At 41.8% G+C, this 13,768-nt stretch overlaps 21 non-coding genes across 21 annotated transcripts; all 21 read right to left on the reverse strand.

Moving 5' to 3' along the window:
* Positions 1-1,532: 1,532 nt before the first annotated feature.
* Positions 1,533-1,606, reverse strand: Trnan-guu (transfer RNA asparagine (anticodon GUU)). The gene has a single exon. It is a non-coding gene; the product is annotated as a tRNA-Asn (tRNA).
* Positions 1,607-2,024: 418 nt separating this feature from the next.
* On the reverse strand, positions 2,025-2,096 carry Trnae-uuc (transfer RNA glutamic acid (anticodon UUC)). The gene has a single exon. It is a non-coding gene; the product is annotated as a tRNA-Glu (tRNA).
* Positions 2,097-2,830: 734 nt separating this feature from the next.
* Trnae-uuc (transfer RNA glutamic acid (anticodon UUC)) lies at positions 2,831-2,902 on the reverse strand. Its single transcript has one exon. It is a non-coding gene; the product is annotated as a tRNA-Glu (tRNA).
* A 734-nt stretch (positions 2,903-3,636) lies between these two features.
* Positions 3,637-3,708, reverse strand: Trnae-uuc (transfer RNA glutamic acid (anticodon UUC)). The gene has a single exon. It is a non-coding gene; the product is annotated as a tRNA-Glu (tRNA).
* A 734-nt stretch (positions 3,709-4,442) lies between these two features.
* Positions 4,443-4,514, reverse strand: Trnae-uuc (transfer RNA glutamic acid (anticodon UUC)). The gene has a single exon. It is a non-coding gene; the product is annotated as a tRNA-Glu (tRNA).
* A 1,540-nt stretch (positions 4,515-6,054) lies between these two features.
* On the reverse strand, positions 6,055-6,126 carry Trnae-uuc (transfer RNA glutamic acid (anticodon UUC)). The gene has a single exon. It is a non-coding gene; the product is annotated as a tRNA-Glu (tRNA).
* Positions 6,127-6,860: 734 nt separating this feature from the next.
* On the reverse strand, positions 6,861-6,932 carry Trnae-uuc (transfer RNA glutamic acid (anticodon UUC)). Its single transcript has one exon. It is a non-coding gene; the product is annotated as a tRNA-Glu (tRNA).
* A 734-nt stretch (positions 6,933-7,666) lies between these two features.
* On the reverse strand, positions 7,667-7,738 carry Trnae-uuc (transfer RNA glutamic acid (anticodon UUC)). Its single transcript has one exon. It is a non-coding gene; the product is annotated as a tRNA-Glu (tRNA).
* Positions 7,739-7,981: 243 nt separating this feature from the next.
* Positions 7,982-8,055, reverse strand: Trnan-guu (transfer RNA asparagine (anticodon GUU)). Its single transcript has one exon. It is a non-coding gene; the product is annotated as a tRNA-Asn (tRNA).
* A 417-nt stretch (positions 8,056-8,472) lies between these two features.
* On the reverse strand, positions 8,473-8,544 carry Trnae-uuc (transfer RNA glutamic acid (anticodon UUC)). The gene has a single exon. It is a non-coding gene; the product is annotated as a tRNA-Glu (tRNA).
* A 243-nt stretch (positions 8,545-8,787) lies between these two features.
* Positions 8,788-8,861, reverse strand: Trnan-guu (transfer RNA asparagine (anticodon GUU)). Its single transcript has one exon. It is a non-coding gene; the product is annotated as a tRNA-Asn (tRNA).
* A 417-nt stretch (positions 8,862-9,278) lies between these two features.
* On the reverse strand, positions 9,279-9,350 carry Trnae-uuc (transfer RNA glutamic acid (anticodon UUC)). Its single transcript has one exon. It is a non-coding gene; the product is annotated as a tRNA-Glu (tRNA).
* A 243-nt stretch (positions 9,351-9,593) lies between these two features.
* Trnan-guu (transfer RNA asparagine (anticodon GUU)) lies at positions 9,594-9,667 on the reverse strand. The gene has a single exon. It is a non-coding gene; the product is annotated as a tRNA-Asn (tRNA).
* A 417-nt stretch (positions 9,668-10,084) lies between these two features.
* On the reverse strand, positions 10,085-10,156 carry Trnae-uuc (transfer RNA glutamic acid (anticodon UUC)). Its single transcript has one exon. It is a non-coding gene; the product is annotated as a tRNA-Glu (tRNA).
* A 734-nt stretch (positions 10,157-10,890) lies between these two features.
* Positions 10,891-10,962, reverse strand: Trnae-uuc (transfer RNA glutamic acid (anticodon UUC)). The gene has a single exon. It is a non-coding gene; the product is annotated as a tRNA-Glu (tRNA).
* Positions 10,963-11,205: 243 nt separating this feature from the next.
* On the reverse strand, positions 11,206-11,279 carry Trnan-guu (transfer RNA asparagine (anticodon GUU)). Its single transcript has one exon. It is a non-coding gene; the product is annotated as a tRNA-Asn (tRNA).
* Positions 11,280-11,696: 417 nt separating this feature from the next.
* Positions 11,697-11,768, reverse strand: Trnae-uuc (transfer RNA glutamic acid (anticodon UUC)). The gene has a single exon. It is a non-coding gene; the product is annotated as a tRNA-Glu (tRNA).
* A 243-nt stretch (positions 11,769-12,011) lies between these two features.
* On the reverse strand, positions 12,012-12,085 carry Trnan-guu (transfer RNA asparagine (anticodon GUU)). Its single transcript has one exon. It is a non-coding gene; the product is annotated as a tRNA-Asn (tRNA).
* A 417-nt stretch (positions 12,086-12,502) lies between these two features.
* On the reverse strand, positions 12,503-12,574 carry Trnae-uuc (transfer RNA glutamic acid (anticodon UUC)). Its single transcript has one exon. It is a non-coding gene; the product is annotated as a tRNA-Glu (tRNA).
* A 734-nt stretch (positions 12,575-13,308) lies between these two features.
* Positions 13,309-13,380, reverse strand: Trnae-uuc (transfer RNA glutamic acid (anticodon UUC)). The gene has a single exon. It is a non-coding gene; the product is annotated as a tRNA-Glu (tRNA).
* Positions 13,381-13,623: 243 nt separating this feature from the next.
* On the reverse strand, positions 13,624-13,697 carry Trnan-guu (transfer RNA asparagine (anticodon GUU)). Its single transcript has one exon. It is a non-coding gene; the product is annotated as a tRNA-Asn (tRNA).
* Positions 13,698-13,768: the final 71 nt, after the last annotated feature.

Raw genomic sequence — 13,768 nt, forward strand, 5'->3', positions numbered from 1 at the left:
ACGAGATGGGGCTCACTTTAAGATGTGACTGATGTGGTGGAAGTTATGTGCCCTTGCCGAGGGAAACGTCTGGTGGTGTGTTTTAACAACTGTTGTGTAAGGGGTGGGATAGTCTTGCGCAATGACACATTGGCTTACCTGATGTATTTATTGGAAGATGTGGACACTGGGATGTACATGAAGATAAATCTAGGACTTTAGATGCATGTATTTTACTTCTGACTGTACGCATGACATATGTATACTTCTTGATGTGAACTCACTTTCTTGTGAGATGAATTAATAGTTCCAAAGCCAGGAATTTGTTCCTATGACGTAAACTGCATGCCTTTTACTTTTGACTTTGCACGTGACTAATATATACTTCTTGAAATTCAACTCAATTTCTTGTCAGATGGTAAAAGAATTTGTTCCAATGCCGGGAATCGAACCGGGGTCGACTGGGTGAAAGCCAGGAATCCTAACCACTAGACCACATTGGAAGCTGATATTTTACAGGCAATGTTGAAGGACTGAATGCTGGCTGTATTCCTGCCGTCTTTGTGCACAGAGTTCTTGTGCATGAGAATGACGACCTGACATTAATGAATACATGTATATCAAGTGTGTTAGAGACTTGTTTAAACTGATATATCGTATTGTAGCATGTATTTGCATCAACTACAAACATCTGTAAAATCCAAAAGAGCGAAATATCAAGTACTGATGTTTACAAAAAGCAAGTGCGTCCCTGGGTGGGCTTGAAGCACCAACCTTTCGGTTAACAGCCGAACGCGCTAACCGATTGCGCCACAGAGACGGAACTGACGAGATAGGGCTCACTTTAAGATGTGACTGATGTGGTGGAAGTTATGTGCCCTTGCCGAGGGAAACGTCTGGTGGTGTGTTTCAACAACTGTTGTGTAAGGGGTGGGATAGTCTTGCGCAATGACACATTGGCTTACCTGATGTATTTATTGGAAGATGTGGACACTGGGATGTACATGAAGATAAATCTAGGACTTTAGATGCATGTATTTTACTTCTGACTGTACGCATGACATATGTATACTTCTTGATGTGAACTCACTTTCTTGTGAGATGAATTAATTGTTCCAAAGCAAAGGAATTTATTCCTATGACGTAAAATGCATGCCTTTTACTTTTGACTTTGCACGTGACTAATATATACTTCTTGAAATTGAACTCAATTTCTTGTCAGATGGTAAAAGAATTTGTTCCAATGCCGGGAATCGAACCAGGGCCGCCTGGGTGAAAGCCAGGAATCCTAACCACTAGACCACATTGGAAGCTGATATTTTACAGGCAATGTTGAAGGACTGAATGCTGGCTGTATTCCTGCCGTCTTTGTGCACAGAGTTCTTGTGCATGAGAATGACGACCTGACATTAATGAATACATGTATATCAAGTGTGTTAGAGACTTGTTTAAACTGATATATCGTATTGTAGCATGTATTTGCGTCAACTACAAACATCTGTAAAATCCAAAAGAGCGAAATATCAAGTACTGATGTTTACAAAAAGCAAGTGCGTCCCTGGGTGGGCTTGAACCACCAACCTTTCGGTTAACAGCCGAACGCGCTAACCGATTGCGCCACAGAGACGGAACTGACGAGATGGGGCTCACTTTAAGATGTGACTGATGTGGTGGAAGTTATGTGCCCTTGCCGAGGGAAACGTCTGGTGGTGTGTTTCAACAACTGTTGTGTAAGGGGTGGGATAGTCTTGCGCAATGACACATTGGCTTACCTGATGTATTTATTGGAAGATGTGGACACTGGGATGTACATGAAGATAAATCTAGGACTTTAGATGCATGTATTTTACTTCTGACTGTACGCATGACATATGTATACTTCTTGATGTGAACTCACTTTCTTGTGAGATGAATTAATTGTTCCAAAGCAAAGGAATTTGTTCCTATGACGTAAAATGCATGCCTTTTACTTTTGACTTTGCACGTGACTAATATATACTTCTTGAAATTGAGCTCAATTTCTTGTCAGATGGTAAAAGAATTTGTTCCAATGCCGGGAATCGAACCCGGGCCGCCTGGGTGAAAGCCAGGAATCCTAACCACTAGACCACATTGGAAGCTGATATTTTACAGGCAGTGTTGAAGGACTGAATGCTGGCTGTATTCCTGCCGTCTTTGTGCACAGAGTTCTTGTGCAAGAGAATGACGACCTGACATTAATGAATACATGTATATCAAGTGTGTTAGAGACTTGTTTAAACTGATATATCGTATTGTAGCATGTATTTGCGTCAACTACAAACATCTGTAAAATCCAAAAGAGCGAAATATCAAGTACTGATGTTTACAAAAAGCAAGTGCGTCCCTGGGTGGGCTTGAAGCACCAACCTTTCGGTTAACAGCCGAACGCGCTAACCGATTGCGCCACAGAGACGGAACTGACGAGATAGGGCTCACTTTAAGATGTGACTGATGTGGTGGAAGTTATGTGCCCTTGCCGAGGGAAACGTCTGGTGGTGTGTTTCAACAACTGTTGTGTAAGGGGTGGGATAGTCTTGCGCAATGACACATTGGCTTACCTGATGTATTTATTGGAAGATGTGGACACTGGGATGTACATGAAGATAAATCTAGGACTTTAGATGCATGTATTTTACTTCTGACTGTACGCATGACATATGTATACTTCTTGATGTGAACTCACTTTCTTGTGAGATGAATTAATAGTTCCAAAGCCAGGAATTTGTTCCTATGACGTAAACTGCATGCCTTTTACTTTTGACTTTGCACGTGACTAATATATACTTCTTGAAATTGAACTCAATTTCTTGTCAGATGGTAAAAGAATTTGTTCCAATGCCGGGAATCGAACCCGGGCCGCCTGGGTGAAAGCCAGGAATCCTAACCACTAGACCACATTGGAAGCTGATATTTTACAGGCAATGTTGAAGGACTGAATGCTGGCTGTATTCCTGCCGTCTTTGTGCATTGAGTTCTTGTGCATGAGAATGACGACCTGACATTAATGAATACATGTATATCAAGTGTGTTAGAGACTTGTTTAAACTGATATATCGTATTGTAGCATGTATTTGCGTCAACTACAAACAACTGTAAAATCCAAAAGAGCGAAATATCAAGTACTGATGTTTACAAAAAGCAAGTGCGTCCCTGGGTGGGCTTGAACCACCAACCTTTCGGTTAACAGCCAAACGCGCTAACCGATTGCGCCACAGAGACGGAACTGACGAGAAGGGGCTCACTTTAAGATGTGACTGATGTGGTGGAAGTTATGTGCCCTTGCCGAGGGAAACGTCTGGTGGTGTGTTTCAACAACTGTTGTGTAAGGGGTGGGATAGTCTTGCGCAATGACACATTGGCTTACCTGATGTATTTATTGGAAGATGTGGACACTGGGATGTACATGAAGATAAATCTAGGACTTTAGATGCATGTATTTTACTTCTGACTGTACGCATGACAAATGTATACTTCTTGATGTGAACTCACTTTCTTGTGAGATGAATTAATTGTTCCAAAGCCAGGAATTTGTTCCTATGACGTAAAATGCATGCCTTTTACTTTTGACTTTGCACGTGACTAATATATACTTCTTGAAATTGAACTCTATTTCTTGTCAGATGGTAAAAGAATTTGTTCCAATGCCGGGAATCGAACCCGGGCCGCCTGGGTGAAAGCCAGGAATCCTAACCACTAGACCACATTGGAAGCTGATATTTTACAGGCAATGTTGAAGGACTGAATGCTGGCTGTATTCCTGCCGTCTTTGTGCATTGAGTTCTTGTGCATGAGAATGACGACCTGACATTAATGAATACATGTATATCAAGTGTGTTAGAGACTTGTTTAAACTGATATATCGTATTGTAGCATGTATTTGCGTCAACTACAAACAACTGTAAAATCCAAAAGAGCGAAATATCAAGTACTGATGTTTACAAAAAGCAAGTGCGTCCCTGGGTGGGCTTGAACCACCAACCTTTCGGTTAACAGCCAAACGCGCTAACCGATTGCGCCACAGAGACGGAACTGACGAGAAGGGGCTCACTTTAAGATGTGACTGATGTGGTGGAAGTTATGTGCCCTTGCCGAGGGAAACGTCTGGTGGTGTGTTTCAACAACTGTTGTGTAAGGGGTGGGATAGTCTTGCGCAATGACACATTGGCTTACCTGATGTATTTATTGGAAGATGTGGACACTGGGATGTACATGAAGATAAATCTAGGACTTTAGATGCATGTATTTTACTTCTGACTGTACGCATGACAAATGTATACTTCTTGATGTGAACTCACTTTCTTGTGAGATGAATTAATTGTTCCAAAGCCAGGAATTTGTTCCTATGACGTAAACTGCATGCCTTTTACTTTTGACTTTGCACGTGACTAATATATACTTCTTGAAATTGAACTCTATTTCTTGTCAGATGGTAAAAGAATTTGTTCCAATGCCGGGAATCGAACCCGGGCCTCCTGGGTGAAAGCCAGGAATCCTAACCACTAGACCACATTGGAAGCTGATATTTTACAGGCAATGTTGAAGGACTGAATGCTGGCTGTATTCCTGCCGTCTTTGTGCATTGAGTTCTTGTGCATGAGAATGACGACCTGACATTAATGAATACATGTATATCAAGTGTGTTAGAGACTTGTTTAAACTGATATATCGTATTGTAGCATGTATTTGCGTCAACTACAAACATCTGTAAAATCCAAAAGAGCGAAATATCAAGTACTGATGTTTACAAAAAGCAAGTGCGTCCCTGGGTGGGCTTGAACCACCAACCTTTCGGTTAACAGCGGAACGTGCTAATCAATTGCGCCACAGAGACGGAACTGACGAGATGGGGCTCACTTTAAGATGTGACTGATTTGGTGGAAGTTATGTGCCCTTGCCGAGGGAAACGTCTGGTGGTGTGTTTCAACAACTGTTGTGTAAGGGGTGGGATAGTCTTGTGCAATGACACATTGGCTTACCTGATGTATTTATTGGAAGATGTGGACACTGGGATGTACATGAAGATAAATCTAGGACTTTAGATGCATGTATTTTACTTCTGACTGTACGCATGACATATGTATACTTCTTGATGTGAACTCACTTTCTTGTGAGATGAATTAATAGTTCCAAAGCCAGGAATTTGTTCCTATGACGTAAACTGCATGCCTTTTACTTTTGACTTTGCACGTGACTAATATATACTTCTTGAAATTCAACTCAATTTCTTGTCAGATGGTAAAAGAATTTGTTCCAATGCCGGGAATCGAACCGGGGTCGACTGGGTGAAAGCCAGGAATCCTAACCACTAGACCACATTGGAAGCTGATATTTTACAGGCAATGTTGAAGGACTGAATGCTGGCTGTATTCCTGCCGTCTTTGTGCACAGAGTTCTTGTGCAAAAGAATGACGACCTGACATTAATGAATACATGTATATCAAGTGTGTTAGAGACTTGTTTAAACTGATATATCGTATTGTAGCATGTATTTGCGTCAACTACAAACATCTGTAAAATCCAAAAGAGCGAAATATCAAGTACTGATGTTTACAAAAAGCAAGTGCGTCCCTGGGTGGGCTTGAACCACCAACCTTTCGGTTAACAGCCAAACGCGCTAACCGATTGCGCCACAGAGACGGAACTGACGAGAAGGGGCTCACTTTAAGATGTGACTGATGTGGTGGAAGTTATGTGCCCTTGCCGAGGGAAACGTCTGGTGGTGTGTTTCAACAACTGTTGTGTAAGGGGTGGGATAGTCTTGCGCAATGACACATTGGCTTACCTGATGTATTTATTGGAAGATGTGGACACTGGGATGTACATGAAGATAAATCTAGGACTTTAGATGCATGTATTTTACTTCTGACTGTACGCATGACAAATGTATACTTCTTGATGTGAACTCACTTTCTTGTGAGATGAATTAATTGTTCCAAAGCCAGGAATTTGTTCCTATGACGTAAAATGCATGCCTTTTACTTTTGACTTTGCACGTGACTAATATATACTTCTTGAAATTGAACTCTATTTCTTGTCAGATGGTAAAAGAATTTGTTCCAATGCCGGGAATCGAACCCGGGCCGCCTGGGTGAAAGCCAGGAATCCTAACCACTAGACCACATTGGAAGCTGATATTTTACAGGCAATGTTGAAGGACTGAATGCTGGCTGTATTCCTGCCGTCTTTGTGCACAGAGTTCTTGTGCATGAGAATGACGATCTGACATTAATGAATACATGTATATCAAGTGTGTTAGAGACTTGTTTAAACTGATATATCGTATTGTAGCATGTATTTGCGTCAACTACAAACATCTGTAAAATCCAAAAGAGCGAAATATCAAGTACTGATGTTTACAAAAAGCAAGTGCGTCCCTGGGTGGGCTTGAACCACCAACCTTTCGGTTAACAGCTGAACGCGCTAACCGATTGCGCCACAGAGACGGAACTGACGAGATGGGGCTCACTTTAAGATGTGACTGATGTGGTGGAAGTTATGTGCCCTTGCCGAGGGAAACGTCTGGTGGTGTGTTTCAACAACTGTTGTGTAAGGGGTGGGATAGTCTTGCGCAATGACACATTGGCTTACCTGATGTATTTATTGGAAGATGTGGACACTGGGATGTACATGAAGATAAATCTAGGACTTTAGATGCATGTATTTTACTTCTGACTGTACGCATGACATATGTATACTTCTTGATGTGAACTCACTTTCTTGTGAGATGAATTAATTGTTCCAAAGCCAGGAATTTGTTCCTATGACGTAAACTGCATGCCTTTTACTTTTGACTTTGCACGTGACTAATATATACTTCTTGAAATTGAACTCAATTTCTTGTCAGATGGTAAAAGAATTTGTTCCAATGCCGGGAATCGAACCCGGGCCGCCTGGGTGAAAGCCAGGAATCCTAACCACTAGACCACATTGGAAGCTGATATTTTACAGGCAATGTTGAAGGACTGAATGCTGGCTGTATTCCTGCCGTCTTTGTGCACAGAGTTCTTGTGCATGAGAATGACGATCTGACATTAATGAATACATGTATATCAAGTGTGTTAGAGACTTGTTTAAACTGATATATCGTATTGTAGCATGTATTTGCGTCAACTACAAACATCTGTAAAATCCAAAAGAGCGAAATATCAAGTACTGATGTTTACAAAAAGCAAGTGCGTCCCTGGGTGGGCTTGAACCACCAACCTTTCGGTTAACAGCCGAACGCACTAACCGATTGCGCCACAGAGACGGAACTGACGAGATGGGGCTCACTTTAAGATGTGACTGATGTGGTGGAAGTTATGTGCCCTTGCCGAGGGAAACGTCTGGTGGTGTGTTTCAACAACTGTTGTGTAAGGGGTGGGATAGTCTTGCGCAATGACACATTGGCTTACCTGATGTATTTATTGGAAGATGTGGACACTGGGATGTACATGAAGATAAATCTAGGACTTTAGATGCATGTATTTTACTTCTGACTGTACGCATGACATATGTATACTTCTTGATGTGAACTCACTTTCTTGTGAGATGAATTAATTGTTCCAAAGCCAGGAATTTATTCCTATGACGTAAACTGCATGCCTTTTACTTTTGACTTTGCACGTGACTAATATATACTTCTTGAAATTGAACTCAATTTCTTGTCAGATGGTAAAAGAATTTGTTCCAATGCCGGGAATCGAACCCGGGCCGCCTGGGTGAAAGCCAGGAATCCTAACCACTAGACCACATTGGAAGCTGATATTTTACAGGCAATGTTGAAGGACTGAATGCTGGCTGTATTCCTGCCGTCTTTGTGCACAGAGTTCTTGTGCATGAGAATGACGACCTGACATTAATGAATACATGTATATCAAGTGTGTTAGAGACTTGTTTAAACTGATATATCGTATTGTAGCATGTATTTGCGTCAACTACAAACATCTGTAAAATCCAAAAGAGCGAAATATCAAGTACTGATGTTTACAAAAAGCAAGTGCGTCCCTGGGTGGGCTTGAACCACCAACCTTTCGGTTAACAGCCGAACGCGCTAACCGATTGCGCCACAGAGACGGAACTGACGAGATGGGGCTCACTTTAAGATGTGACTGATGTGGTGGAAGTTATGTGCCCTTGCCGAGGGAAACGTCTGGTGGTGTGTTTCAACAACTGTTGTGTAAGGGGTGGGATAGTCTTGCGCAATGACACATTGGCTTACCTGATGTATTTATTGGAAGATGTGGACACTGGGATGTACATGAAGATAAATCTAGGACTTTAGATGCATGTATTTTACTTCTGACTGTACGCATGACATATGTATACTTCTTGATGTGAACTCACTTTCTTGTGAGATGAATTAATTGTTCCAAAGCCAGGAATTTGTTCCTATGACGTAAACTGCATGCCTTTTACTTTTGACTTTGCACGTGACTAATATATACTTCTTGAAATTGAACTCAATTTCTTGTCAGATGGTAAAAGAATTTGTTCCAATGCCGGGAATCGAACCCGGGCCGCCTGGGTGAAAGCCAGGAATCCTAACCACTAGACCACATTGGAAGCTGATATTTTACAGGCAATGTTGAAGGACTGAATGCTGGCTGTATTCCTGCCGTCTTTGTGCACAGAGTTCTTGTGCATGAGAATGACGATCTGACATTAATGAATACATGTATATCAAGTGTGTTAGAGACTTGTTTAAACTGATATATCGTATTGTAGCATGTATTTGCGTCAACTACAAACATCTGTAAAATCCAAAAGAGCGAAATATCAAGTACTGATGTTTACAAAAAGCAAGTGCGTCCCTGGGTGGGCTTGAACCACCAACCTTTCGGTTAACAGCCGAACGCGCTAACCGATTGCGCCACAGAGACGGAACTGACGAGATGGGGCTCACTTTAAGATGTGACTGATGTGGTGGAAGTTATGTGCCCTTGCCGAGGGAAACGTCTGGTGGTGTGTTTCAACAACTGTTGTGTAAGGGGTGGGATAGTCTTGCGCAATGACACATTGGCTTACCTGATGTATTTATTGGAAGATGTGGACACTGGGATGTACATGAAGATAAATCTAGGACTTTAGATGCATGTATTTTACTTCTGACTGTACGCATGACATATGTATACTTCTTGATGTGAACTCACTTTCTTGTGAGATGAATTAATTGTTCCAAAGCCAGGAATTTGTTCCTATGACGTAAACTGCATGCCTTTTACTTTTGACTTTGCACGTGACTAATATATACTTCTTGAAATTGAACTCAATTTCTTGTCAGATGGTAAAAGAATTTGTTCCAATGCCGGGAATCGAACCCGGGCCGCCTGGGTGAAAGCCAGGAATCCTAACCACTAGACCACATTGGAAGCTGATATTTTACAGGCAATGTTGAAGGACTGAATGCTGGCTGTATTCCTGCCGTCTTTGTGCACAGAGTTCTTGTGCATGAGAATGACGATCTGACATTAATGAATACATGTATATCAAGTGTGTTAGAGACTTGTTTAAACTGATATATCGTATTGTAGCATGTATTTGCGTCAACTACAAACATCTGTAAAATCCAAAAGAGCGAAATATCAAGTACTGATGTTTACAAAAAGCAAGTGCGTCCCTGGGTGGGCTTGAACCACCAACCTTTCGGTTAACAGCCGAACGCGCTAACCGATTGCGCCACAGAGACGGAACTGACGAGATGGGGCTCACTTTAAGATGTGACTGATGTGGTGGAAGTTATGTGCCCTTGCCGAGGGAAACGTCTGGTGGTGTGTTTCAACAACTGTTGTGTAAGGGGTGGGATAGTCTTGCGCAATGACACATTGGCTTACCTGATGTATTTATTGGAAGATGTGGACACTGGGATGTACATGAAGATAAATCTAGGACTTTAGATGCATGTATTTTACTTCTGACTGTACGCATGACATATGTATACTTCTTGATGTGAACTCACTTTCTTGTGAGATGAATTAATTGTTCCAAAGCCAGGAATTTATTCCTATGACGTAAACTGCATGCCTTTTACTTTTGACTTTGCACGTGACTAATATATACTTCTTGAAATTGAACTCAATTTCTTGTCAGATGGTAAAAGAATTTGTTCCAATGCCGGGAATCGAACCCGGGCCGCCTGGGTGAAAGCCAGGAATCCTAACCACTAGACCACATTGGAAGCTGATATTTTACAGGCAATGTTGAAGGACTGAATGCTGGCTGTATTCCTGCCGTCTTTGTGCACAGAGTTCTTGTGCATGAGAATGACGACCTGACATTAATGAATACATGTATATCAAGTGTGTTAGAGACTTGTTTAAACTGATATATCGTATTGTAGCATGTATTTGCGTCAACTACAAACATCTGTAAAATCCAAAAGAGCGAAATATCAAGTACTGATGTTTACAAAAAGCAAGTGCGTCCCTGGGTGGGCTTGAACCACCAACCTTTCGGTTAACAGCCGAACGCACTAACCGATTGCGCCACAGAGACGGAACTGACGAGATGGGGCTCACTTTAAGATGTGACTGATGTGGTGGAAGTTATGTGCCCTTGCCGAGGGAAACGTCTGGTGGTGTGTTTCAACAACTGTTGTGTAAGGGGTGGGATAGTCTTGCGCAATGACATATTGGCTTACCTGATGTATTTATTGGAAGATGTGGACACTGGGATGTACATGAAGATAAATCTAGGACTTTAGATGCATGTATTTTACTTCTGACTGTACGCATGACATATGTATACTTCTTGATGTGAACTCACTTTCTTGTGAGATGAATTAATTGTTCCAAAGCCAGGAATTTATTCCTATGACGTAAACTGCATGCCTTTTACTTTTGACTTTGCACGTGACTAATATATACTTCTTGAAATTGAACTCAATTTCTTGTCAGATGGTAAAAGAATTTGTTCCAATGCCGGGAATCGAACCCGGGCCGCCTGGGTGAAAGCCAGGAATCCTAACCACTAGACCACATTGGAAGCTGATATTTTACAGGCAATGTTGAAGGACTGAATGCTGGCTGTATTCCTGCCGTCTTTGTGCACAGAGTTCTTGTGCATGAGAATGACGATCTGACATTAATGAATACATGTATATCAAGTGTGTTAGAGACTTGTTTAAACTGATATATCGTATTGTAGCATGTATTTGCGTCAACTACAAACATCTGTAAAATCCAAAAGAGCGAAATATCAAGTACTGATGTTTACAAAAAGCAAGTGCGTCCCTGGGTGGGCTTGAACCACCAACCTTTCGGTTAACAGCCGAACGCGCTAACCGATTGCGCCACAGAGACGGAACTGACGAGATGGGGCTCACTTTAAGATGTGACTGATGTGGTGGAAGTTATGTGCCCTTGCCGAGGGAAACGTCTGGTGGTGTGTTTCAACAACTGTTGTGTAAGGGGTGGGATAGTCTTGCGCAATGACACATTGGCTTACCTGATGTATTTATTGGAAGATGTGGACACTGGGATGTATATGAAGATAAATCTAGGACTTTAGATGCATGTATTTTACTTCTGACTGTACGCATGACATATGTATACTTCTTGATGTGAACTCACTTTCTTGTGAGATGAATTAATTGTTCCAAAGCCAGGAATTTATTCCTATGACGTAAACTGCATGCCTTTTACTTTTGACTTTGCACGTGACTAATATATACTTCTTGAAATTGAACTCAATTTCTTGTCAGATGGTAAAAGAATTTGTTCCAATGCCGGGAATCGAACCCGGGCCGCCTGGGTGAAAGCCAGGAATCCTAACCACTAGACCACATTGGAAGCTGATATTTTACAGGCAATGTTGAAGGACTGAATGCTGGCTGTATTCCTGCCGTCTTTGTGCACAGAGTTCTTGTGCATGAGAATGACGATCTGACATTAATGAATACATGTATATCAAGTGTGTTAGAGACTTGTTTAAACTGATATATCGTATTGTAGCATGTATTTGCGTCAACTACAAACATCTGTAAAATCCAAAAGAGCGAAATATCAAGTACTGATGTTTACAAAAAGCAAGTGCGTCCCTGGGTGGGCTTGAACCACCAACCTTTCGGTTAACAGCCGAACGCGCTAACCGATTGCGCCACAGAGACGGAACTGACGAGATGGGGCTCACTTTAAGATGTGACTGATGTGGTGGAAGTTATGTGCCCTTGCCGAGGGAAACGTCTGGTGGTGTGTTTCAACAACTGTTGTGTAAGGGGTGGGATAGTCTTGCGCAATGACACATTGGCTTACCTGATGTATTTATTGGAAGATGTGGACACTGGGATGTACATGAAGATAAATCTAGGACTTTAGATGCATGTATTTTACTTCTGACTGTACGCATGACATATGTATACTTCTTGATGTGAACTCACTTTCTTGTGAGATGAATTAATTGTTCCAAAGCCAGGAATTTATTCCTATGACGTAAACTGCATGCCTTTTACTTTTGACTTTGCACGTGACTAATATATACTTCTTGAAATTGAACTCAATTTCTTGTCAGATGGTAAAAGAATTTGTTCCAATGCCGGGAATCGAACCCGGGCCGCCTGGGTGAAAGCCAGGAATCCTAACCACTAGACCACATTGGAAGCTGATATTTTACAGGCAATGTTGAAGGACTGAATGCTGGCTGTATTCCTGCCGTCTTTGTGCACAGAGTTCTTGTGCATGAGAATGACGACCTGACATTAATGAATACATGTATATCAAGTGTGTTAGAGACTTGTTTAAACTGATATATCGTATTGTAGCATGTATTTGCGTCAACTACAAACATCTGTAAAATCCAAAAGAGCGAAATATCAAGTACTGATGTTTACAAAAAGCAAGTGCGTCCTTGGGTGGGCTTGAACCACCAACCTTTCGGTTAACAGCCGAACGCGCTAACCGATTGCGCCACAGAGACGGAACTGACGAGATGGGGCTCACTTTAAGATGTGACTGATGTGGTGGAAGTTATGTGCCCTTGCCGAGGGAAACGTCTGGTGGTGTGTTTCAACAACTGTTGTGTAAGGGGTGGGATAGTCTTGCGCAATGACACATTGGCTTACCTGATGTATTTATTGGAAGATGTGGACACTGGGATGTACATGAAGATAAATCTAGGACTTTAGATGCATGTATTTTACTTCTGACTGTACGCATGACATATGTATACTTCTTGATGTGAACTCACTTTCTTGTGAGATGAATTAATTGTTCCAAAGCCAGGAATTTATTCCTATGACGTAAACTGCATGCCTTTTACTTTTGACTTTGCACGTGACTAATATATACTTCTTGAAATTGAACTCAATTTCTTGTCAGATGGTAAAAGAATTTGTTCCAATGCCGGGAATCGAACCCGGGCCGCCTGGGTGAAAGCCAGGAATCCTAACCACTAGACCACATTGGAAGCTGATATTTTACAGGCAATGTTGAAGGACTGAATGCTGGCTGTATTCCTGCCGTCTTTGTGCACAGAGTTCTTGTGCATGAGAATGACGATCTGACATTAATGAATACATGTATATCAAGTGTGTTAGAGACTTGTTTAAACTGATATATCGTATTGTAGCATGTATTTGCGTCAACTACAAACATCTGTAAAATCCAAAAGAGCGAAATATCAAGTACTGATGTTTACAAAAAGCAAGTGCGTCCCTGGGTGGGCTTGAACCACCAACCTTTCGGTTAACAGCCGAACGCGCTAACCGATTGCGCCACAGAGACGGAACTGACGAGATGGGGCTCACTTTAAGATGTGACTGATGTGGTGGAAGTTATGTGCCCTTGCCGAGGGA

This window comes from Haliotis asinina, chromosome 3 (genome assembly GCF_037392515.1).
Source record: "Haliotis asinina isolate JCU_RB_2024 chromosome 3, JCU_Hal_asi_v2, whole genome shotgun sequence".
In the NCBI taxonomy this organism is placed as follows: domain Eukaryota; kingdom Metazoa; phylum Mollusca; class Gastropoda; order Lepetellida; family Haliotidae; genus Haliotis; species Haliotis asinina.